This window comes from Apodemus sylvaticus, chromosome 4 (genome assembly GCF_947179515.1).
Source record: "Apodemus sylvaticus chromosome 4, mApoSyl1.1, whole genome shotgun sequence".
In the NCBI taxonomy this organism is placed as follows: Eukaryota; Metazoa; Chordata; class Mammalia; order Rodentia; family Muridae; genus Apodemus; species Apodemus sylvaticus.
Genome location: NC_067475.1, coordinates 136,343,202 through 136,370,486, shown reverse-complemented (window position 1 = coordinate 136,370,486; position 27,285 = coordinate 136,343,202).

Genomic DNA, 27,285 nt, shown 5'->3' with positions numbered 1-27,285 from the left:
ACATGGTCACTCACAACCCTCTGTAATGTCAGTCCTAACTAGGAGAGGTCCAATTAATGTTTTTTGCTGGCTTCTAAGGGCCCTAAGCCTGTACATAGTGCACAGACATGCATGCAAGCAAAACACCCATACACACAAAATTTAAAAATACACGCTAATGAGCAGACTGATTTAAGAAGACCCACATTAAAGGCCTGCAAGAAAACTTTCCTAGAACAGTACTGTTTGTTTAAGTTAGACAGAGTTAGGAAAGGGACTGCTTTTGCTTTTTGACTATTATTTACTGAAACCCTCAATCCTTCAGGGCCATATCCCTTTTGATTCTTAAGAATCTATAATGTTCTTTAGCTATTGGAAGGGGGCACTCACTCTCTGTGGCCGCTGTTTAAACACAGCACAGACTCAGCTGCTTAGTTTCCTTTACGGAGGAGCGGAAGGGCAGTGTCCCAGTCAAGTACAGAGGCAGATGCTCACAGCCAACCATTGGACTGAGCACTGGGTCCGCAATGGAGGAGGTAGAGAAAGGACTGAAGGAGCTGAAGGGGTTTGCAGCCCCATAGGAGGAACAACAATATCAACCAACCAGAACCCCCAGAGCTCCCAGGGACTAAAACACCAACCAAAGAGTATACACAGAGGGGCCCATGGCTACAAATGCATATGTAGCAGAGGATGGCCTTGTCGGGCATCAATGGGAAGACAGGCCCTTGGTCCTGTGAAGACTTGATGTCTCAGTGTAGGAGAATGTCAGGGCAGGGTGGTGGAAGTGGGTGGGTGGGGAAACACCCCCATAGAAGCAGGGGGAGGGGGATGTGATGGAGGGTCTTGGGGGGACCTGGGACAATTGAAATAACAATTAAAATGTAAATAAAGAAAATATCAAATAAAAATAAAAATAAAACAAAACCAAAAAAATGAAACAATATAAAAAAAATAAGACACAGGCTGAGGTCAAGGTGGACGCAGCTTCCTCTGCATAGGAATATACATATATTGTATATTGTATATAGACGCTCTATATAGGGAGCATCTACTAGCCTGCCTTGCTCCAGCCCCTAGTGGCCACGAGTGCCTTCCCCCTTCCTCAGAGCCTGCTGCAGCAGAAATGATTCTTCCTCACACCATTCTATGCTCCCCCTCAGTCAAGTGCCTTTCTAATTCATCATGCAGAGGCATTCGTGATTACATTAAGACCTCCTTGAGTGATCTCTCACGATTCCAAATCAACTTAGCTAATGCCCCAGCATTAGTTCTACAAGGTGGCCTGCAAGGTTGCTCCTGGCTCTGATGGTTTTGCAGTTCCATCTCACAAAGCAAACAGCGACAGGATGGCCTTTCCTATTCTAAACAGAGCATTTCAACAGAAGCACAGCAGGCAAGGGATGCCTGCAGCCACCAGAGAGATGGTATTTCTTTATTCACTTGTAGGCGCTCTAATTAGTGGCGCACAGCTGTTCACGGTAATGTCTCCTTTGTACTCCAGGAGTTCCATGCAAACCTCTTTCTGTTCTTTTTAAACTTAGTCTAGCTAAAGGCTTGCCAAGTTTGTTTACATTTTCAAACAAAAAAAATATACAAAAAAACAGATTCTTAGGGCTGTAGAGATGTCACGGTGATTAAGAACACATGCTGTTTTTCCAGACTACCCAAATTCAGTTTTTAGCACACATCCAGTAACTCATGGTCACCTGGAATCCAGCCTGAGGGTAATCTAATGATTTCTTCTGGCCTCTGCAGGAATGTCCACGCAGGTGTCATACACTCATGTAGACATATACCCATGCAAATAAGTAAAAATAAAATACATGATTTAACAATTGAAATGTTTATTCCCTTTTTTGCATTTTTACGATATCATTTTGTATATAGATCAGACTTTCACCATCCATTCATTTGCTGATGGGCTGAACTGATTCCAGTTCTTTGGTGTAGAGAGTAAAGGCGAAATAAGTGTGAGAGTGCATATGTCTTTCCAGCAGGGAAGGATAACATGGGAATACTAGCCATCTGTAAAAAATGAAATCACAAATAATCCAGGAAAATGCATGGACTTAAATATATAATACTAAGTGAGGTCACACAATTGCACAAAGAAAAAAAATCTACGTGTTCTCAGTCATATGTGAAGTCTAGCTAATAGCATGTGTACAGTGTAAACAGATGCATACAAGCATGGTAGAGCATGCAAAAAGAGAAAAAGAAAGGCCAAATATTAGGGGATAAGGAAGGGTTGAATGCAGGAAACAGACATGAGTTAGCAGAGATGGTATAAAGCAATTGTTTTGCTAATTCTGACACAGATTTTTTTATATTGGGTGGTGAGTAAGTACATAAATATGTATTCTAGGGCTTGAGTGATAGCTCAGCTGTTAAGGGCAGTTGTTCCTGCAGAAGACATTGGTTTGATTTCTACCACCCACAAGGTGGCTCACAACTCTGTCTCTTTCTCTGTTTCTGTGTCTGTCTTTGTCTCTCTGTCTCTGTCTCTCTCTGTCTCTGTCTCTCTATATTTTATATATATATATATATAGAATATATATTTAAACCTCCATTCAAATTAGCTCTGATAACTGTATAGAAGTTCGCTGGGTAGTTGCTGATTGATTTTGGTGTGTATTTTTTAATTTGCATATTTTGCATAGTAAGGCTTCAAAACACATTGTCTTGTCTGCGTCTTCTCCTTGTTCAGTTTTCCTTCTGCTACATTGGGTTGGTTTGTTCTTGCCTTTCTGTTCACTGGAGCTGTAATGCAAGGTCGTTTGTCTGGGGCATTTCATTTCTTAGTTTGGCATCTATGGCTTTATGTCCCTGAGTGCTGCTACTGCTGGGTCGCTAGGGTTGACCTTGCCGTATTCCTACTTCCACCTGCTTTAAGGAATCACCATTTTCCTTTTGATTTCTCTTCTCTTTGGTTTGTCTTTCCTTTTGGATAATCTCTCCCTACATTTAAAACAATGTTTGCATTATGAAATTACAAAATGAGGTGCAGACACAGCTGTTATTTTTCCTGTCAGATTCATGGCCCCTCATTGTGGAGTGACATCAAGTGTCTCTCTCTCTGTCCTCTAGCATCTGTTCTATCTGGTGCACATATACCCCACTTCTCTTCTCTTCTCATCTGCGTGAAACATCTCTTTTCCCAGACTTTAACTCTCACTGCGTCTCTTTCTTCAACTCCTTCTAAACAGCATGTTCCTACATTCTATTGATCTTACATTCATTTAACTAATCTAATTGGCTCATTTAAAATACTTTCCATTTGAGGTTATTATTAATAGGTAAGGACTCAGTCCTGTTACTTTGTTGACTTTTTTTCTGGAGAACCTGTGCTTATTTCTTCCATCCTGTTCATCTTTGTGTTGTTGGCAGTATTTTTATGTTAATAACATGATATTCTCTCTCTCTCTCTCTCTCTCTCTCTCTCTCTCTCTCTCTCTCTCTCTCTCTCTCTCCTGTTCTACGCGTGTTTCATAATTCCCATAGACATGACTTAAGGGCGAGTAATTATTCTCCTGACTGCTCTAGTCTGTGAGGCACGTGCCTGTGGTAGTGTTTTCATTCACAGTTCTTCAGTGTGAAGGTTTCTCTGTGACTGTTCTGTGGGGTCACTGTCTTACCTGGATTGCTCATTCATATTTCTGTGCCTTTATTCACTCTCACATCTCCTTCATGTTCCTCAAGATTATTAGTATGACAATTTCAGACAACTCACTGACTTTCTCCTTGCACTCAATTGTTAGAACACCTGCTAACACCAGCTTCCTGCTTCCATTCTTTTTTCCTGGATCCTTACATTGCTGTGTCGTGGAGCATATACTTCTTACAGTTATCTGGTGGGGAGCATATACTTCTTACAGTTATCTTGTGGGTAGGCTCCGTTGGCATTGGTCCGGATTGGTATAGTGGTGCCACCTTGTCACCTGTACCCAATGTCTGAGATGCTGGTGCAGATCTCAGTGGCCTGGCAATCTGCAGAGCTGACCTGGATCTAAGATGTAGCTACCCTCGATAAGGTAAGATGCTAAGAGCTCTGTGCATGGCAAGCAAAGAATGTCTATGAAGTACAGGGTAAATGCTAGTTTTCGCTAGTCATGTTGGGGTAAGGTCATTGTGTTGAGACTACTAGGTTAAGTACCTAGTCTCTGAGACAAACCAGCTAGCTACTTTCCCAGAGCAGTGGGTAGGTGAGGACCCAGAAACTTTCCAAAGCTAGCACTGTGTTTGGATGGCTGAGGGTGCCTGGTGCTTCCTAAGGCTGTGAAAATATGGGCAGAAGTGCCCTGCTGTTTTTTTTTAGGAGTGTCTGGGCAGTGTCTGAAGATATCACTGTATATATAACAGGAACCTGGGCTTAATACTTTCTCTGGAGTAGCACAATATCACAGAACTGCTGTCATCTATTCAAAATGCCCTCAAAAAACTGTCAGGGAGTTTTTGACCTTAGAAAGTAGGAGGTATGCACACTGCAAACATTGCTGGGGACTCTTTGACCATTCTTCACTTTAAATAGACTCTCTTAGTCCACTGTTGATTTTCATCAAAGACCAAGTGAAAATGTTGGGTGATCTGTCTATCTTTCTTTCTATCTATCTATCTATCTATCTATCTATCTATCTATCTATCTACCATCTATCTATCTATCTATCTAATCTATCACCTATTAATCATCTCTTAAATAAACAAAGTCAAAATGTGCACACACACACACACACACACTCACTCACAAAATCACCAAGATAGAAATCAAAACAAACAAGCAAGAGACAAAAAAAGTGTCAAAAAATTAAAACGAGACAAAGGTCTAAAAAAAAATACCATTAATTTTTTTTTGGGGGGTTGGCCAACAACTACTTATGGGCATGAGGTATGCCCTTGGTTGTGGTAGTATACCCAGTGAGAGAGACTCCAATGGGGAAAGCTGATTTCTCCTTTGTCAGCAGGTATCAATTGCAGAAAGCCTCTTGGTTAGGTGTGGGACCTCATGTGCACTTCCCTGTCACAGTGTGGGGACCCTGTTTGACTTTAAACTCCGCAGGTCTGTGCATGCTGTCACAGTCTCTGTGAGTAAATACATGGATCAGTCCTGTTGTGTCTGAAGGGTGCTGTGTCCTGGCTCTTAGAATATTTTGACATCTTCTTCCATATAAAACTCCAAACCTTTTTGGCAGGGCTTTGCTGAAGACATGTCATTTAGAATTGAGTGCTCCAAAGTCTCTCATTCTTTGCATACTGTCCAGTTGTGGGTCTCTGTGTTGATTCCCATCTACTACAGAAGCAAGCATCTCCGATGATGGCTAAGTGTGTACTGAACTATGGGTATAGCAGTTTGTCAGTCAGTGTCATTTATTAGCTATGATCCTTTAGCAAAATAATAGTATTTTACTTCAAAAGTAGAATTAGAATATGTTCCTTCAGTTTCCATTTTGTGGAAGTGTTTGAGAAGTACTCATGCTAATTCTTCTTTGAAGGCCTGGTTGAATTCTGCATAGAATACATTTGGTTTTAAGTGGTTTTTGGTTGGGAGAATTTTAATTTCTGCTTCTATTTCACTAAGGGTTATGGGTCTCTTTAAATTGCTGATTTGATCTTGATCTAACTTTAGTAGATCATATATATAAAGAAATTCATCCATTTCTTTAGATTATTCCAGTTTAGTGAAATACAGACTTTTAAAGTATGTCTTTATCATTCTCTGAATTTCTTTGGTATCTGTTGGGATGTTTCCTTTCCTATCTAATTTTATTAATTTAGATGTTATTTATTTTTTTCTAATTTCACATTAAAAGTTTATTTCTTTTTTATTTATTCAATATATTTTTATTTACATTTCAAATGATTTCCTCTTTTCTGGCTCCCCACTCCCCGAAAGTCCCATAAGCCCTCTTCCCATTTATTCTTATTTTTGTTATTTTAGCTATAAATAAGCCTCATTTGATGATTTTCTTAAAGAAACAACTAATTGTTTTATTAAGTCTTTGCAGTTTTTGTTTATTTTGTTTCTGTTTCATTGCCTTCCACTCTGAGTTTGTATATTTCTTGCTGCCTATTCAGTTGTGGGGTTATTTCTTCTTGTTTGTCTAGCACTTTCAGGTTGTTACTAGTTTCCTTATATGAGAACTTTTTTGTGACATATGCTCTTAGGTCTAATGTTCTTGCTTCTTAGAACAACCCTGAAATGTCCCATGGGTTTGGGAATGTTGTATTTTCACATTTACTTAATACTAAACAGTTTTTAGTTTTCTTCTTAATTTCTGGCTTGACCTATTTTTCATTCAGCAGTGAGTTGTCCAGTTTTCAGGAATTTGTAAGCTTTCTGCTGTTTCTTTTCTTACTGATATCTACCTTTAATCTGTGTGATCATTTAGAAAACAGGGTGTTGTTTCAATTTCCTTTTATTGGAAGAGGTTTGGTTTGTGTCCTCATATGTGATTAATGTTGGAGAAAGTTCCATGAACTGTTGAGAAGAAAGTACGTTTGTGTGTGTGTATGTGTGTTTGGAAGATGTGTTGTGTAGGTATCTGTTGAGTCCATTTGGTTTATGATGTTATTTAACTTCAACATTTCTGTTTAGTTTTTCCCTGAATGACCTGTCTATTAGTAAGAGCAGAATATTGATGTTGCCCTCTATCACTGGGTAATATGTGATTTTTATTTGTAGGAGTATTTCTTTTATAAACTAGGATGCCCTTCTATTTGTCCATACATGTTTATAATTACAATAACCACTTGGTGGATTTTAGTTTGGGTTGAAATCTATTATGTCAGTTATTAAAATATTTATACTGCTTGTTTTGGGGGCCCATTTGCTTGGAATGCCTTTTCAAATGCGTTTATACTGAGATGATGCCTACCTTTGATGGTAAGGTGAATTTCTTGGATGTAACAGAAAGATAGACCTTGTTTTGTAATATAGTCTGTTAGTATCTTTTTATTGGGGGAATTGAGACCATTAATGTCGAGAGGCATTAATAAGTAGTTTCTTTATTTCCATTATTTTGTTGCTGTAGTGTGGGTTTTTTTTTTTTTTTTTTTTTTTTACTTTCTCTTTGACTAAATGTTCCGAGATTATTTATTCATGTATCCTTGTGGTTGTATTTAAATTTCTCTTTAGGTAAAGTTTTTCTTCTAGTTCCTTCTGTAACATTGGATTGGTGGACAGAAGGTATTTACATTTATTTTTATTGTAAAATTGTAAAATGATTTTTTTCTCCATTACTTATGATTGCTAGTTTTGCTGGGTATAGTATTATAGTATTTCTTATATTTGGTCCTTTCATAGTGTTCTGAATTTCCTGACAGTTTTGTGCTTGGGGTTTTCACATTTTCTTTGGCTGATAATCCACTCTTTGTCCCTGCATTTCCATTAGACAGGACCAATTCTAGGTTAAAAATTTGAGATGAGTAGGTGGCCACATCCCTCAACTGGGAGCTATGCTTTTCCACAGGATATAGTCTCTATAGGCTCTCTCTCCCCTTTGTTGGGTATTTTGGTTAATGTCTTCCCCGTTGGGTCCTGGGAACCTCTTGCTTCCCTGGCACCTGGGACTTTCTAGTTATCCATGACTTTTCATGCTTGTGTTTTTGTGCTGGGATCTAGGCATCTGGAGTGATGATGTTGAGGTGTTTCTCATCTCTCTAGGTTGCTGTTGCAGTCTCTGGGTCCTAGACAATGTTGTTAGCTGTGGAGGGAGGCCCTGATAGAAAGTGTTGTGGTAAGTCAGCAGGTGACAGAAAGGAATGGAAATAGGCTAAGAAGAAAGAGTTTCCAGGATGAGAGGGTCTCCAGGATGGAGCTAGGGAGGCTGGGATCTGCACCAAGAGGCATAGTCCCCAGAAAATGGAGTTAGAGTAGGATGAGGAGCTCCAGCAGGCAAGCTACTACAAGATTAAGTCTGGAGAGATCATAATGGAGGACAGGAGAAATAACGAAAATCATCAGAGTCCTAAGCCAAGTGTAGTTACTGAGGATATCTGGTAGAAAGTGGAGGCTGATACAAACTAAGAGAGAAAGGTGGCCTAGAGGAGAAGGCTGGGATATTGGCAGGAAGAGAACTAAGCTGGGACAGGGCTCTGGGTTAAATGTGTTTTTTTTATCATGAGGCAGCCAAGTATGGTCAGGTATCTTGTGAGTATTGTCAATCATCTTTGGATCACTATAGTTTTGTAACATAATTTGAAACTTGGTAAAGAGTTTGAGATATTACATTTTTTTTCTTTATTAGAGTTTCAGCATTAAGGCATTCACACAAAATTTAGATTATTTTCTATTTCTGTAAATGAAGTCATGGGAATATACTGGATCTCAACTTTGCTTTTGAAAAGTGTTAGTATTTTAACAAAATTAGGTCTAAATCAATGGATATACAATATAGTTCAATAATACATATTCTGTTTGATTTCTTTCACTAATATTTTATAGATCTGATACCTCTTTTAATGATACTGTTAATAGTATTACATCTTCCAAATTTCCTCTTTCTGTCAAATCATTATTGGTATAGAGAAATGCATAGAAATATTTTTAAATGGTGACTCTGCATTCTTCAATTTTTTTCACTCTTTCTTAGATTAGTAGTTTCTTTGTGTTGTCTGGGTTTTCTGCATATTCAGTTATTCTATTTGTAAATAAGGATACATTCACTTTTTATTTTCCAATCTGGACGTGAAAAAGTAACTTTTATTTTCCTGGGGTAATTCATCTCAGAGGTTACTGCCTCTGTCTACTAACCTAAGCCTAGTCCTGGAAATTTCTAGCCTCTGTACAGTCTTATATAAGGCCTACAATGTTTTCAGCCTCTAAGACTTGCTGGTGAATAAACTCACCCTTTCTTGTTCCTTCTGAACTCCGGCTTTCTGGTTCAACTCTCAACTGTTTTTGACTTAAACGCCTCTCCAACCTGAATGATTGGCTTTTCTCTCGGTGCCTCTCCTGAATTGCTCTGCTTGTCTTCATACTAACTCTGGAAAACCTGTTCTAATCTTCTGGCTCCTTCTCATTCTCTGGCTCATTCTGTCTTTACCTTTGTATAGCTTATCCTCTCTCTGCAACTTGTCTTTGTACAACTGTGCCAGTAAAACTGCCTCTTCTCTCTCTGTACTGCCCCTTAAGTAGCTTACCTTTTTTCTCTGCTCTCTAGAGAAATAGGCAAATCCTATTCTGTCAAATCTTTCTCTGATTCATGTCTTTATCTGCCACTTAATTATACATCACTTTCAAACATGAGTGTATCCCTCTACAAGCTAACTTTGCCTTCATTGCTTGGGATCATAGGTGTATACTAAAGGTTTGTAGTCCAACCCAGAAGATTAAAGGTATGTGCTAAGGCTGAGCCACACCACAACTAGAAACTGGGTTTTCAGTAAATAACACAATCTTGGAGTTCACAATGTGAATATCACGGTTGAAATATATTGCTTTCTCTTGTCATGTTGGTCTTACTATTACTTTGTTAATGACTATAAATGTTGAAAGTAGGTGTCTTTATGCTTTAACAGGGATAACTTCGAGTTTTCTCTGTTGCTTTTGATATCAATAATGTTCTTTCAGAAACAGTTATTATTCTGTTGGAGAAAATTCTTCCTATGCATAGATGGAACTTTGTATCAAGGATTTTTTTCTGGACTGGGGAGATGGTTCTGTGGATTAAGACATTTGCCACCAAGACTGTCAACCTGGCCTCACATAATAGAAAGAGAAAAGAAAGCTATCCTCTGACCTCCATATATGTGCCATAGTATGTATGTGCACACAAAACAACAAATAAAAAAGTGTAATAAGAATGTTGGTGAACCTTGTCAAATGTTCTTTTCTCTATTAGGTGGTCATGTGATTTGTGTTGTCCCATCAACTGTTACACCACACTGAGTGTTAGAATTATTTTCTTTACATATATGTTGCTTTGAAGAATTAAAGAAGTACTTACACTTTAAATGTTTGCTATCATTTCTAACAAAGGCGTCTGGCAGCAGATGTTTCTTCATTAGCAGGTTTTAAATTCTACTTGTTATGCTTTTAATATGAAACATACCACAGCCACCGGCTCACATATCAGACAGATCTTCAGCTGTGAAGACCATTTTGAGAGTCACTGGGAAGCCAGAAAGTGCAGCCCAGCTGGAGGAGATGGGTAACAGGTGTGTCTTTGAAGCCCCATCGTTCCTTGGCCTCCTCCTGTATCTCTCTCCTTTTCACTGGAGCCAGTTTCCACTTAAGCACATTCTGTCTGCCGGGACACTCCTGATCACACACCCATAGCAATGACAGCAACAAAAACAGGCAGCCATGCTCTGACTCCTCCAAAGACAGAAGCCAGAGCTCCCCCCACCTCCAGCCTGTGTTTGTTATAAGAACACTGCTGGAGAAACACAGTACTCCAAACAGACCTGGAAGGAAACAGTCAATTATAAAGTGTTAGGCTTCCAGCATCCTACTTTTAACAGTAGATAGATTATCCAGAAAACTTCAGTAATGTGATATTGGACTTCAGCTATGCTTTAGCCCAAATAAACACAGCATATGTATAGAGACTGCTGTATCCAACAGAACCAGGATTCTAATCTCTTCTCACTCACAAGTATACAATCTTGAGCTCACATGTTAGGACTCAAACTGAAACAAATTAAGATGATTGAAACTATTTCAAATATTCTTTCTGAATGCCATGATATAAAACTAGTAAATTTATAATACACAGAAATTAAACTTTATCAAATAGCATTAGAATAACATTTGTGAATAACAAGTGAGTCAGAGAGAAAGCAAAAATGTATTAAAAATATACTTAAAGAAACAAAGATGGGAACACAGCACCCAAAAGCTAAAAGCTACAGCAAAGAGAAACAAATCAAACCAACCAACCAAACAAAAAACAGTTCTACAAGGGAAATTCATAGCACAAATGCCTATGATACTTGAAAAAGAAACATTCTAAACAACTTGATATTTCATAATAAACTAGAAAAAGAACAAATCAAACCCCAAGTTAAAGCAGAAAAATAACCCACAAACACCAGAGGAGAAATAAATCAAATGAACAGAAAACCTATTTAAAATATAAAAAGTACACTTGGCCTTTTAAAAAGTAAACTGAACCAAACCTTTAGTTAGACTTATTCAACAAACATGCTAAGACTCAAATAATGAAACTGGGAGTGAACATTGAAAGTTTAGAATGGAAACGTTAAAAAGAACCATGAGACAGTATTATGGACAAATAATTATATGCAATTAACTGGATAATATAGACCAATGGTTCTCAACCTTAGGAAGGTGTTTCAACCCTTTAATATAGTTCCTCATATTATGGTGACTCCCCCAACCATAAAATTACTTTAATTGCTATCTTATAATTATTATTTTATACTTCTATGAATTTTAATGTACATATCTGTTGTGCAGGATGTCTGATATGCTGCTTCTGTGAAATCATTTGATATACTCCACGAAAATGTCACAATCCACAGGTTGAGACCCACTGATCTAGTTCAAATGGACACAGGTCCAGAGACCAGCCCCATCTAAGACTGAATAAGGAAAGTATATTAAAGCACGAATAGATAAACTCGATAGTGAGAATATAGACAACCTAAGTTTAAAAAATTAGAGCAAAGGTTTTAATATATACCTTACTGGAAATATGTACAAATGGCAGATACTTCTAAAATGAGGCCCATGGTGGTGTCATGAGGAAAGTGCAAGTTGATCCAAAACGAACATCACTGCATGCCTGCTAGCGTGCCCCATGTCTAGGGTACACTGTAAAAACTGTGCAGGTGTTTTGGAAGATGGGTTCTTCAAAAGTCCACACACTCTTATAATGTGGCCTGATCACAATGCCTCTTACTATCTACCAAAGGAGTTACGGCTTATATCTACATGAGAGCCTTGTGTGGATGCCATATTAGTCAGGGTTCTCTGGAGCAGCAGAACTTAAAGAATAAATCTCTCTTATATATATTCTAATAAATTTCTCTCTCTCTACACACACGCACACACACACACACCCCACATATGTATATGTGTATGTGTGTGTGCATGTGTATGTGTATATACAATTTTTTAGAATGACTTACAGGCTAATCCAACTCATGCAACTAATCCAACTAATCTCACAATGAATAAAAAGTTTAAGAATTCAAAAATTGCTCAGTCCACCAGACTGGATGTTGCATCTAGTCTTTAATAGATCCCGATTCCTGAGGAAGTAAGGTCTAATACCAATGACTGAACTGACTTGCTAGCAAGGCAAGAGCAAGAAGGCAAAAAGCAAAAAGTTTCCTTCTTCCATGTCCTCATATAGGCTTCCAGCAAAAGATGCGGCACAGATTAAAGGTGTGTCATCACCCCAACAGACAGATTAAAGGCATGTGTCTTCCTGCCTCAAAGGCCCAGACTAGAATTGAAGTCATCCACTTCAAACCAAGCAAAAGGTCTCTCAGAGGTGTTCCCTCCATTTCTGGATTGTAGTTCATCCCAGATGTAGTCAAGTTGACAAGGAAAAATAGCCAGCACAGATGCGCTTCACTCCTGACTGCCAATCACATATCTGAATGGACAAGCTGTGCACTGTTAATTGTTGCTAGAAATGAGTGAGTTTGAGGTATAAACAAGCATAGAGAACCCTCCAGTGAACAGCATTAAATTAAACAATTCAATCTGGAAAGACTGCATGTCCCAGAATTCCAACTCTGCGATATATCACTAGGTTAAACTACAGAGACTGGAATACATCCAATGGTTGACAAGGGTTATGGTGGATGGAGAGATGCTAAATAGAGGGCAGAGGAAAAAGTGCTATTTCACATGATAGCATCACGTTGAATATATGTTATTTTACATATACTGGATATACTAACACGGCACCCAGAGTGACCCCTAGTGCAAGCTATGAACATTGATAATAGTGAGGTGTCCATCAGCTATAACAAGTATACTGTTTTGGGGGATGAAATACTGACAATAAAGAGAGGGAGGGGGTGAGAATACAGGAAATCTCTGATTCTTCCGCTTAATTTTCCTGTCAATTTAAAACTGTCCCCCCAAATATATGCTCTATTTAAAAATCACTGCCCACACTTAAACATGCACATGCCTTTGTAAGAATCTTTGTTCAAAACATATGCTAATGTGAGGGAAGAAGTGTATACCCAAAACTCATTTTTAAAGCTGGTTTATCTCTAAATGCATGAGTGTTTTATTGCAATTATTATAAATGCCCTTTCATGTGGGCTTCTCATTGTTGTTGGGGAGAGTTACAGAGCGGAATGGAAAACAACAGTTTCTTGACAAGTTACAGACTTTCAAGTCGCTAGAGTGGGCGGAGGAAATAAGCAATGCAGAGCTCGGTGACATGGATAGGACAGCTGGATTCTGAGATGGTGACAGGAATAAGACACTCACAGAGCTTTGATTTGTGGAAATTGCTGTATCAATTTTGGAAACCTGATAACTTTCAGATCTGGGGCATGAATAATACATCGTCCAGAAAAGCTTGAGCCAAAGTTTTTCCTGGCAAGTTCACAAATTCCTAAAACTCCCGGATGGAGGCTTCTTAAAAGACAGTTTGTGAGCACCTCTCTCTCTCTCTCTCTCTCTCTCTCTCTCTCTCTCTCTCTCTCTCTCTCTCTCTCTCTTTCTCTCTCTCTCTCTCTCTCTCTCTCTGTGTGTGTGTGTGTGTGTGTCTGTGGTGTCAGAGTGTGGGGAGACTGTGTTTTAAACTGAGAAAATGCATTTATTTTTTAAAGTAGGAAGGTTGGTAGCATTAAGTTCTAGGCACTTAACAGTCTTATTTCATCTTGACAACAAATCCATGAGGTCAAAATTGTTATTTTCATTTGAGACACCAGGCAGCCAAGGGATGGGAAATACAGCTAAGACTTTCCCATACACAGACAGATTTGATGACTAATAATATTAAAAGGAGGATGCTATGCCCCAACCCCAGCTTCACAGAAGAGAAAAACAAGTTCTGAAAGATTTGTGATTTCTTTGAAGTCAGAAGTTTAGAGGTCTAGCTTGTATGCACCCTTCAAACACTCAGCTTTGTAGCCTGCATCAGTGAAAGGCCGCACAGCAGAGATGTGGCAGACCCAGGTCTCCACCCCTCAGGCTTGAAAGCATCCTCACCCTCAAAGTACAAGGCACCATTAAAATAAGAGTCATGCCCATCTCAGCTCTCATTGTATTAGGGTAAATTGTTTCCTTCTCTGAGAGGGCCAGGGCATTTCTAGCACTATGGTGGCATTTACTGGTGGTCTGGAATATCGCGTGTCAGCTCTTTTTAATCCAGTAAATAGTTTAATTGTATCTCTGTGGCAATCAGCCTTTGCACAGTAACAGGTGCCCAGGAGGTTTTGAAATGAATGAGGAGCTTATTTCCATCAGTAAGCCACAATATTTTTACATTTTTGCTCTTTGACAAAAAGTAAACATAACCTGAACAAGGCGATATCAGTATTTGATACCTACCAATTCCAATTTCATTGGTAACTCCAAAGAGAAAAGAATGTTATTCAATGAACTTAAGGTAACAAAAGAAAGAAAGAAAGAAAGGCAGGAAGGAAAAAAGAAAGAAAGAAAGAAAGAAAGAAAGAAAGAAAGAAAGAAAGAAAGAAAGAAAGAAAGAAAGAAAGAAAGAAGAAAGAAAGAAAGAAGAAAGAAAGAAAGAAAGAAGAAAGAAAGAAAGAAAGAAAGAAAGAAAGAAAGAAAGAAAGAAAGAAAGAAAGAAAGAAAGGTAAGAAGGGAGGAAAAAAGAAAGGTAGGAAGGAAGGAAGAAAGAAAGAAAGAAAGAAAGAAAAAAGAAAGAAAGAAAGAAAGAAAGAAAGAAAGAAAGAAAGAAAGGCAAGCTGATAGAACATTTCCTTTCAATAAACTTCTGTCATCTTAAGAATTATAGCCACACAGAGTCCATGATCTTGAGCTCTCATCCAGTGTCCTGGGCCACTACTCTCTGGACACATGAGATGGATGAGTTCTGTTGCCTTAGGACAAACTTCAGGTTCTCCACAGCAAAGGAGTAAGATAAAACAGTGCCCTTCAAGATTCTGCCCATGAGGATCTCCTGCCCACTGATTTTCTCAGTTGGTGTTTGGGCAATGTTGACTCGATGTACTCCCACAGGGGCAATTCCCCAAGTCTTGGCTACCTTGAATACATATCCACACTCTGGCCCCCTGTACCAATCTCCAACCTGGTTTCCTCCAGTCTCTGTCTTCTGTGCACTGACTTCATTCTCAGACAGCCACAGGGGTCCCGAGCTTCCCCAGACTCTAAGCATTGAGGTTGCTACTGGCTTTCCAGGAGTCCCTTTTACTGTGGACTGCACTTTCCCTTGAGGCTGCATGTTTTTTGTTTGTTTGTTTGTTTGTTTGTTTTGGGGGGTGTCATCACCATGTATAGCAGATAGGTTTGCCTTCTCAGACTGGATCCCTCTGAGAGCCTCGATCATCATCTACATAGTTCACAAACACCTATCTTGGACCTAAGCTCTAAGTCAGCCATTAGATTTATGGGGCCTAGTTCTAGCAGCTACAGCGTTGGGAGGGAAAATAGGCTAAGAAGCCAACTCTGACAATACAACATGAGACAGGAAGAGAGGGGCAGCAGAAGCAAGTCAGGGCTTCTCCACAGTTACACTTTCTTTTTTTAAATTTATTGATATATTTATTTACATTTCAAATGATTTCCCCTTTTCTGGACCCCCACTCCCCAAAAGTCCCATCAGCCCCCTTCCCTCCCCCCCCCCCCCGTTTTCCCACCCAACCCTTACACTTTCTAAGCATCCCAGCTTTGTAACCTCTGAAGAGAGCCGTGGGCCTGAGGTTGGGAGACAGGAGCAGGAGACCAGATTCCCAAAGGCTGAAAAAGAAAAGGCATTGCTGTGTGGATTGCAAACACACTCTGTTCTGGGCCTGAGTGGGTGCAGACAGCAGGCACCTATTTTCTTTGATGCTAATAGGCCTCAATTCTCCTAACTACTCTCCCTAGCAACTACCTGCAGGATTTCCACATGCTGGTTTCTTCTGTGCTGTAACTAAGCCTTCCAGGTCCCAGAGATTCTGAGGCATATCCAATTATTCATGCTGAAGATTTGACTGTAAGAAATTTGTGATACCCTTAGCATTGTTCTTTCTGGTAATTACCTTGGATATTTGAAATCCCTTGTTCTCAATATAAATTTTAGAGGTTTTTCTCCAGGCGGTAAATAATGCCACCAGGGTTTTGATGGGGATTCCATTGAATCTGTGGATTCCTTTCAGCAATAGCCATTTCACAATGTTCACTTTGTTACTGTTGTTTGTTTCCTTCCTTAATTTACTGTCTTTTTTGGAAAGCTTGTCATTGTATATAGCACCTTATTTTTATATGATTTCTGTGCCCTTATGCTTTGCTGGAAGTGTTGGCCAGACCTAAGGTTTTTCTGGAGGAGCCTTTAGGGTGTCCAAAGTATGGGATCATATCTTCTGTGAAATTTTGTAATTTTTTTCCCTTTCTCTCATCTTATTGTTCATGTTACTACTTTGAACACTAGAGTAAGAATGGAGAGAATTGGTATCAATATCTCATCCCAAATTTTAGAGGAAATGTTTGTCAGTATAATGTTTGCTTTAGGTTTGCTGTGTGTAACTGTTATTATGATGCATGGTCTTTCTGTCTATGGTCTCTTCAGGATCTTTACCACGAAGTTACGATCTTTGTCAAGGCCCTTCCTTCCTTGATCAAGATGAGCATGCAGTTGTTGTCCATAAGTCTGTATAGGGCTGAATTACTCTTTTTTTTTTTTTGAAATTTTTGTACTATTTTATTTTTTTAAATTTATTGATATATTTATGTACATTTCAAATGATTTCCCCTTTTCTGGACCCCCACTCCCCAAAAGTCCCATCAGTCCCCTTCCCTCCCCCTGTTTTTCCACCCAACCCTTCCCACTTCCCTGTTCTGATTTTGCTCTATACTGCTTCACTGAGTCTTTTCAGAACAAGGGGCCACTCCTCCTTTCTTCTTGTACCTCATTTGATGTGTGGATTATGTTTTGGGTATTCCAATTTTCTAGGTTAATATCCACTTATTAGTGAGTGCATACCATGATTCACCTTTTGAGTCTGGGTTACCTCACTTAGTATGATGTTCTCTAGCTCCATCCATTTGCCTAAGAATTTCATGAATTCATTGTTTCTAATGGCTGAATAGTACTCCATTGTGTAGATATACCACATTTTTTGCATCCACTCTTCTGTTGAGGGATACCTGGGTTCTTTCCAGCATCTGGCAATTATAAATAGGGCTGCTATGAACATAGTAGAGCATGTATCCTTATTACATGGTCGGGAATCCTCTGGGTATATGCCCAGGAGTGGTATAGCAGGATCTTCTGTCAGTGAGGTGCCCAGTTTTCGGAGGAACCGCCAGACTGATTTCCAGAGTGGTTGTACCAGTTTGCAACCCCACCAGCAGTGGAGGAGTGTTCCTCTTTCTCCACATCCTCGCCAACACCTGCTGTCTCCTGAATTTTTAATCTTAGCCATTCTGACTGGTGTAAGGTGAAATCTCAGGGTTGTTTTGATTTGCATTTCCCTAATGACTAATGAAGTTGAGCATTTTTTAAGGTGTTTCTCTGCCATCCGAAGTTCTTCAGTTGAGAATTCTTTGTTTAACTCTGTACCCCCATTTTTTAATAGGGTTGTTTGGTTTTCTGGAGTCTAACTTCTTGAGTTCTTTATATATATTGGATATTAGCCCTCTATCTGATATGGATTGGTGAAGATCTTTTCCCAATTTGTTGGTTGCCAATTTGTACTTTTGATGGTGTCCGTTGCCATACAGAAACTTTGTAATTTTATGAGGTCCCATTTGTCAATTCTTGATCTTAGAGCATATGCTATTGGTGTTCTGTTCAGAAACTTTCTCCCTATACCGATGTCCTCAAGGGTCTTCCCCAGTTTCTTTTCTATTAGCTTCAGAGTGTCTGGCTTTATGTGGAGGTCCTTGATCCATTTGGATTTGAGCTTAGTACAAGGAGACAAGGATGGATCAATTCGCATTCTTCTGCATGCTGACCTCCAGTTGAACCAGCACCATTTATTGAAAAGGCTATCTTTTTTCCATTGGATGTTTTCAGCCTCTTTGTCGAGGATCAAGTGGCCATAGGTGTGTAGGCTGAATTACTCTTATTGACTGCATACATTGAATCAGCCTTGCATCTCTTAAGTGAACCAATCTGGTCATGCCATATGATCTTTTAAATATGTCCTTGAATTCAGCTTGCCATATTTTTTTCTGAGAGTTTCAAGTATTTATTTCTAATATGCTCCAGTTAAAACTGGAAAAGTGGTAGCTTCCGTGCTGGTTAAACTTTAATTTTTTATTTGAGAATTTCATGGATGCATACACAAAAATGTGTTTTGATGAAGTCTGTGCCCTTTTCCTTCCTTTCAGCTCATTCCCTATCCCTTCCTACTAGTCCCTCCTGATTTTGTGTTTGTTTCGCACCTACTGAGTTCATTTGGTATGAGAGCCTGAGTATGGAGCCATCTATAGGAAGAGCTACATAGGTAGACTCACAGGGACCACACCTTTAAGAATACTGATGCCTCCTCTCCCAGCGATTGCCAACAGGTCTTCAGCTAGGGGTGAGACTTCTTGATCATCCCCACCTTTGTCTAGGTTTGTTTGGTTTGGGCTTGCGCAAGTCTTGTGCACTCTGTTGCATCTGCTCTAGGTTTATATGCACAGCTGCTCTGTTGTGCCAGAAAGCACTGCCTTGTAGCTGCCTTCCGATTCTTTCCAGGATATCTTCTGCAATGATCTTTGATCCTTGGGATGAATTTTATTGAGAAGTTTGTGTCTGTTTTCATTGGGAAAATGGGTGTACAGATTTCCTTGTGTCCTTATCTGGCTTTGGTATCAGAATAATGCTGGCTGCGTAAAATGAGTATGATGTGATGGTGGACATTCCTGTCTGTCCATGATACCGTCTGAGGACCAGTATCAGGTCTTTATAGAGTTTTGGCAGACTTTTGCAGTAACCCCGTTGTTATGTCTTCTTGATGAAACGTCCTTTAATTAATCTGTAGCCACATTGCTCATCTAGTCTGGTTTGTCAGCTTCAATTTCTATTAACAATCAGAGTAGCTATGACAGCTTATTTGTGGTTTCCAGTGCCTTGATGGAATGCATTCAATTTCAGTGTGTGAGCATCTTTACCAGTGAGGTGTGTTTCTTGGCAATGAGAGACAATGATATGTAGATTTGAAGTCCAGCCATTGACCAGTGTCTCTTTATTGGTTAAGTCCATTCACATTTACTAATTTCCATTTGTTTGCAGTCTGGCTGCTGGGTTATTCGTTCTGTCTTTCCTGTTAGTATCCAGCACTTGCTATTTCATCATGGTGGACAAGGTGGGTTCTTTCTTGACTCATCTGTTTCTCTCATGACATTTATTCTCTCTAGTGTTCTCGTGGTTGAGATAGTCCTTTGTGTGTGTTCCTGTAAGTGTCTTCTGCAGCACTGGCTTGGTGGTTGTGAACTGACTTGATGCTAGCCTTGAAATGGCCTTCCTTCTCCATCAGTTTTAGGTGGTGGCTTTATTGGATATGGCTTTCTTAGGTCACCAGCAGTGATTTACTTTCAGAGTTGGGAATACACCCTTTCAACACCTTCCTGACTTTGAGGGTTGCTTGTAAGAAATCTGATGTCATTCTCCTGTCCCTGCCTTGGTGAGCTGGCACTTTTCTTCTATGTCTTTACTATCATTTTCTTGAATTTTTAAAATTTTAACTATAATGAGTCAGCAAAGTTTCCTGCTTATGTCTACTGATTCTAAACACCTCTTGCTTTGAATGCCCATTTCTTCATCTAGATGTCACAACTTTTCTGCTTTGATTTCATTGACCAGATTCTCTGCTTTTATTACTCAGCTCTTTCTATGCTGTGCATTCTTAGATTTGGTATCTTGATAGGTACTTTTTTTTCCTTTTTTTTTTATTTGATATATTTTTATTTACATTTTAAATGATTTCCCCTTTTCTAGCCCCCCACTCCCCGAAAGTCCCATAAGCCCCCTTTTCTCCCCCTGTACTCCCACCCACCCCTTCCCACTTCCCCATTCTGGTTTTGCCAAATACTGCTTCACTGAGTCTTTCCAGAACAAGGGGCTACTCCTCCTTTCTTCTTGTACTTCATTTGATGTGTGGATTATGTTTTGGGTATTCCAGTTTTCTAGGTTAATATCCACTTATTAGTGAGTGCATACCATGATTCACCTTTTGAGTCTGGGTTACCTCACTTAGTATGATGTTCTCTAGCTCCATCCATTTGCTTAAGAATTTCATGAATTCATTGTTTCTAATGGCTGAATAGTACTCCATTATGTTCACAGCAGCTCTATTTGTAATTGCCAGATGCTGGAAAGAACCCAGGTATCCCTCAACAGAAGAGTGGATGCAAAAAATGTGGTATATCTTGATAGGTACTTACCACTTTAGAGGCAGTGAGACATGGAAGAAAAGAGTGGACCATAAGTGAGATGGGCTAACATCTCATGCAATAGCATACCTATTGAGAGCCTCAGTTCATTTATACTCTGGAGGCTAAGAGGAGTCACAGGAGTAACATAAACAATCATAAAGGCAAGTTGAATGTAACAGAGGGGCTGCACATGGCAAAAATATGTTTACCATCGAGACACATAAAAATGACAGTTGTAATGAATAATCTGAAGTAAACTCACTCCTGTCGGCTACACTGGAAGGGGCATGAAAGCATAATCCGAGAATAATTAGATGTTTTTGAGGAAACTGAGGTAAGACAATTCTTGTCTTGATTTCTTGGAGTTTCCTCATAAACTTAGAGGCTTAGGAGTCTCTGGGTGACTCCATCCTTGGATGCTCCCACAGCCTGTAGCTCTTGACCACTGCTTCTTTATTTCCTCCTTCAGGATAGTGTTTGTAGCAATGCAAAATCCCATCCCTGCTCATTTTTCTTCTGCTTGGTTAGGTTTCGTGGTGATTCTAGCCATTGTGTTTGTGTGTATGTGTGTGTGTGTGTGTGTATGTGTGTGTGTGTAATTTTACTTCTTGTGGTTTTCTATTTTTCCATTCCTTGAAAAACATTTTCTTCCATGTTGCTGACTGCCCACACATATTTTTGATTTTTCGTTCTCCTGACTTTTGCTTCTATGTTGATGACTTTATTTTCTGGTTCTATTCAAATTCTTCTGCCTATTTGTATCATCTTTCAGGTCAGTGATAATTTTTCTCAGTTAATTTTGAATTTTCTGCCTTGTGATTTACCTATTTCAGTATCTTTGACTTTAGTTGAGAGTTTAAGATCTTTTTTTCTTGTGTTTCCATGCTGTGGTATTGTTTTGTTTGTTTGTTTAAAGATTTTATTTATTTTATGTATGAGTACACCATTGTTCTCTTCAGACACACGAGAAGAGGTCATCAGACCCCCTTACAAATGGTTGTGAGCCAGGTCATGACCTCTGGAGGAGCACTCAGTGCTCTTAACTGATGAGACCTCTATTTCTCCAGCCCCTTATGTGCTGTGGTTTGAGTCTCTTGTCTTGGCCCCCCCTTCTGGTTCTATGAGAGATGTGATTGAGCTTGTGCCTCTTGAAGGTTTACTCCTAGGACTTCTCAATGAAGAAAAAGAAAGTCACTTTGTGACCAGCTCCTGTTCTCTGCCAGCTGAGGCTGTGTTAGTTTGTCCCTCTTAGCTCCCTGCCAGTGTCTTGGCTCTTTGCATTATTCTTTCTCATTCTTTGTAGATTTCTGGAGCTCCTCTTCTTCTATTTCTATCTTTAGGATAGACTCTATCTTTTCTCATTCTGACTTTCTCATTTACCAGCTCACTGAGAAACAAAACAACAGGAACTTTCCATGGGAAGTCAAATACAGAATCAAGTATAAATTCAATTTATAAGTCAAGGATAAATGTGTTAGACCAGACCTAATAGACGTACATGCTAAGGACATAAACACTGTAAACTGAGAACCAATTATAAGAAAGAAAAAAAAACATATAAATAGCCTCAAGTGACTTAAGAAATGTCTTCTACTTGATGTCATATATATAACTGCAAGTGACACAGGACCGTGAAACAAAAGGTTATGGAACAAAATGTTGAAAGCTGAAAAAATAATTATCCCTATCTATCCTCAACAGATTTGCCACTATAAAAAGTATCTTATTTTTATTGTCCTGGGAGCTCACTAGAAAAATCGTGTGAACTGGGCTTTCAAAATAACAACATCCTTAAAAGTCTTTGTCGTTGTTCTCTGAACTATCCATTTCTGGATTCTTAAAATACTTCTAACTCCTCAAAAGGACCATTCACAATTCTCACAATATGTCATTTTGGTTCAGTGAAATTAATTCCTTTCCTGCCCAAAAATGAAATTGTCATTTCACAACAACACATTTTTTTTCTTTGCAAATATATGCCAAAAAGTTTTTTAATGCTGTAAAAAAGGAGTAGTTTCATTTGAAAGCCCTTTGTAAGAGGCTGTTTCCACAAATGGATACTTGCCTTTCTGCATTCATACCTACTGCCTGGAGTGTTTCTAGGACCCCATCCCCCAAAGTGTGTGTGTGTGTGTGTGTGTGTGTGTGTGTGTGTGTTCCCACAAAGCTGACGCTGTGAGCCCTATCCAGTTTTCCCACCAGGCACAGTAGCAGCTGAATGGTAACTGGTTTGCCCTTCAGCTGCCTTCCAACCCTCCAACCAAATCTAGGTGTTAATTAAGCTTAGTGCCTCCAGCTGTATCTCATTCCATAGAACTATCTGGAAAGAATCAGCCAAAAATATAAGAGTGAGCAGATCCAAAACCTCCCATCCCACACCATCCCAGAAAAGGACTAAATTCAGGAATAGCAGTGTGGCTTTGAGACCACACACAGGAAAGAAATGTGTCTCCTAAGCTGAGGATGAAGAAGGAATGGGGGATAACTGAAGCATTTGTTAAGGGAGAGCAAACAACACCAATCTGTAGCTTTACTAAGGAACAGAGTTATTTGGACTTATGGTTCTAATCTAGTGGGTTCTAAGAATGCATCATGATGGGGCAGAGGCATGGTAAGAAGGAGCAGACCTTGTAGTAGAAACAGGAACCTGATAGCTCACATCTTGACTCATAAGCATGAAGCATAGAGAGCACCTAGAGATGGTTCCAAGTCTTGAAACTCTCAAAGCCTGCCTCCACCGACATACTTCCTCCAGCCAGACCATAGCTCCTACCCTTCTCCAAGCAGCACCAAGGACTGGCAACCAAGTGATCAGATCTCTGTGCCTATGGGGGGTATTCTCATTCAAACCACCACAAGGTCCATTTGAGAGGGTAGGGGAACAATCATGGTGCCTGTTACAGATATTGTCAAAAAGGTAAAATAATGAAGACATCAAAGATAGAACAGAGATGTATTTCCTGCATGCCGTGACTGCTCACCAAGCATGGAGATCTCTGGCCAGTGCACTGAGCTTAAGATTTGAGATCCTGGACTTGACGTTGTCTCTGACATTTATCTAGCTTTCCCTCAGTTTGGTTTCAGTGGAAAAAGTTGGTGTTGAGAGAAGTGAAACTAAACAGAGGAATCAGGCTGATAATACTAAGCCAAGTTACCCAGCAAAGCAACCTAGTTAGCTACCGAGAGTTTAGGAGTCCCAAGAGGGCCTACTGTTTCAGAAATCTGAGTAAGAGTGGACAATTCTCAAAGAAGATGTTGGTTGGGTGGTTAAAGGGGAAGTAGAAAGTCTGTGAGAATTAGTGGCAACACTGCCTTTGAATGGGGGCAGATCTAAGTTCAGAGGCTGGCCCTATCCTTCAGCAATGCACACAATTGGGGTTTGTCACCAATCCTATACCCATAGCCTCAATTTCTTGTCATGGTGAGTAAGAGTGTGCCTTGGAATTGGAGAGACTCAACCACTCACAGCTGCCCCACCTCAGCTTGAAGTCACTCAAGAAATGGGGAAGAACAGAAGAGGTTAACAATTTTAAATGATAAGCAGCCATGTTTGTCATAACCCTCCCCCCCAAAAGGAGTCTTCCAACATTGTCTTACAGCATGTGGATCCACTTCCCAAGAAGACAAAGATAGAAGTCTCTCCCTTGAGTTCTGAGCTGCAAGGTGCATCAACTCATGTGATGTTTGGGGTCTCAGAACCATCATCATGAATCCAGTAGTGATGTGTCTGTTTTATAATCTAAATTCTATTCATGCTCCTCCCCCAATATCTCTTGTACACAGTGAAATGTAGAGGACAGGCTTGCTTGGTCTGGCTTGAGCTTGTGTCTTGACCACACAACACCAGAGAGCAGTGGGATGGTCAATTGTTTCCCTGTCTTAAATGAATCTGACTGGAAAGTACCAGCAGGTTGGTAGCTGGAGAGCTAGTTCCTCCTGACAGCACATTCCTGAGTAGGGAGAGAAGTTGTTAGGTACCAAGGCATTTAGAAAGAAGGATATCACATGGAAGGTTTGGTGGTAGAGAGAATGGGAGCTGGATTGAGAACTGGGTTGAGATTAGATTTAAAGAACTGCATGCTCTAAGGTCTCCAGTATGCCTGAGAAGAGACGGCATGAATCCCACCATTGACAGGCAAAAGGGTAAACACTCCTCTGTTAGTGGAATTTTGTGTTAGTTTTCCTCTTAACCCAGCTGGCTCTCTAACAATTGAGACTAGACTATTTATTTTATAGCTTTAAGGGCATAACAACTGAGCATTTCTTTGTGTTACTCATTTATTCTAATCTGGTAACTTCCTGGTCAAAATAACCTTGATACTTATATTTTAGTACTGATCTGGGTTCCAGTTGTTTTCCCATGGTGTCTCCAGGACTCTCTCCTAGTGGCTGAATCCCCTTCTTCTCTCCTCTTTCCCATTCACTGACCAGGAGGAAGTCCAGCCCTATTTTCTCCCCTGCTCAGTCGCTGGCAGATTAGCTTCTCTATTGGCCAATCAGGGAATAACTGGGGAGCAATACTTATACAACATTGGAACAGGAATTCTCAGAATAAGGATTGTAACAAAATAAGGGGGCACAGAAATCAGCATTTGAATATTACAAGGAGATGATCATCACACAGTGCACATTATCATTATGCCTACACTCATCCCTCACATACAGGGTTTTTTTTTTATTTGCTTTTTTTTTTTTTTTTTTGAGACAGGGTTTCTCTGTGTAGCCCTGGCTGTCCTGGAACTCACTCTGTAGACCAGGCTGGCCTCGAACTCAGAAATCTGCCTGCCTCTGCCTCCCAGAGTGCTAGGATTACGGGCGTGCACCACCACTACCTGGCTCACATACAGTTTTTTCCCCCACTGGTTACACCCTACACCTTTATGCAGGAGCTAAAAGTGACATCATACCACTGTATCACTCACTGAAGAATAGAGTGTTTGAGGACTTCAGTGTAGCACCAGCTCCTGTTTTAAAACAGCCATGGCATTTGGCTTTCAGATTTCCCCGTACAAAGCCAAGACTTGGTCAGAGGTTAACCTGTCTGAACCTTAATTTCTGTTCTATACAGCGGAGATCATTCTAAGAATAGGTAACCTATGTGTGTTACCTCATCTGTGCCAGACACAGCACCATTTGCTTTATGTGAAATGTCTTGTTTATTCATGGGGGAGTTGAGTCTTGTTTGTACCAAACCCATTTGACAAGTGGAGTCATTGCGCTGAGATTATGCCTCAGGAAATAACACAAACAAGAAAATGACCAAAAAAAAAATAAATAAAAAATAAAAAAAATTAAAAACCACCAGTGCTTTGCTCAGTGGAGAATTAGTGCCTGGTGATGGGAGCCTGGCATCAGAAGGGTAGCTGGGGCACGAGACACAGCACACCACTAAGCTGCAGCCTTTTCTTAACACAAGTGTAGATCAGATTGAGGAAAACCTCATATGCTCTGGATTGGTGGATCTTACATTTTATACACACACACATACACACACACACACACACACACACACACACACACACACACGTATATGGCATGGGAATAGAAGTTAGCCTGTTTGGGTGACTGAACAGGAAAAACAAGAGGAGAAGAAAGAAGTGGAAGAGATGAGTATGGTCAAAGTACATGATACCCTCAAAGAAAGAAAGTGTCTTTATGAAACCCTTCACTGTGTATAATGGACATGAATATGAGATGGGGAGACTGGTACGCAGCAGTGAGTCATGTCGTCAGAGAAGCACAACAATCTTCCTGGAGCCATTTTACATAATTTATATAAATATCTTTGTTTATTACTAGAGAATTTTTGATGCTTTATATAAAAATGGGCAAAGTTACAAAGAAAGTCTCTTAACTTGAAGAGAATTTCTACTAATGTCTGGATGGAGAAATTCACAGACTTTTGTTCCTTAATGTCTCCTGGATGTGACTGAAAGTATTGGTATGGACAAAGCAAGTATGATTTGTACCTTCCAGAGACAGGGACCATTGGCCAGAAGAATGGTTTGATTTGTCCCTTACCATAATCCACCAATAGCTCCAAGAGGACATGCCTTTTACAAACACTAGCAAGAAAAGTGCTGTGACACAGGGTGAGTTTACTGTTGTCTCCTTAAGCACCACACTAAGGAATGATTTTATTAAAGTGCATCTTAAATCAGATAAATCTTCTAATTTAAGACGTGGAGAATTCCATTTACAGCATTATTTGTTCTTAAGGTAAATGCAGCTTTTTCTTTCTTTCTCTTTTTTTTTTTTTTTTTGATAATTTGTTAAGACACTTTCAGCAACTCTAGAATATGGCATATCAGGAACACTTAGTTCCTAAAGTTATGCAAAGTGAAAGCTGTCATTTCCTAGATATTTTCTTACAGATAATCATCATTACTGTTAAGAACAACATGTATGATACATGAGTTCTAGCAATATTTTAACAGGCAAAAAAAAAAAGTGCCCATATGTGCAATAGTGGAGTTATGGTTATAGATGTAACCAAACACTTTCTGATTGGACTTGAGGACCACTTCACAAGAGGAATCCCATATCTGGTGTTCTAAGTTGTGTCACAAGCTCATATATTGGGAGGTAATGTGTCCTTATAAGGGAGACTACTTATAGTTATCAGGCAAATAGACATTATGTCAAATGGTCTTCTAAATATCTGTTTACAGTCTTAGACAAAGGCTTATCAGAGAGGCTTGTAGGCTTGTAAAAACCCTAGAAAACCAGAGTTTCAACAGCCCTCACCTTGAAAGTTCACTGACCTCGTGGTTTACAGCAACCCCCCCCCTTCTTCACACAAGGCTGATCAACCGGTTCTT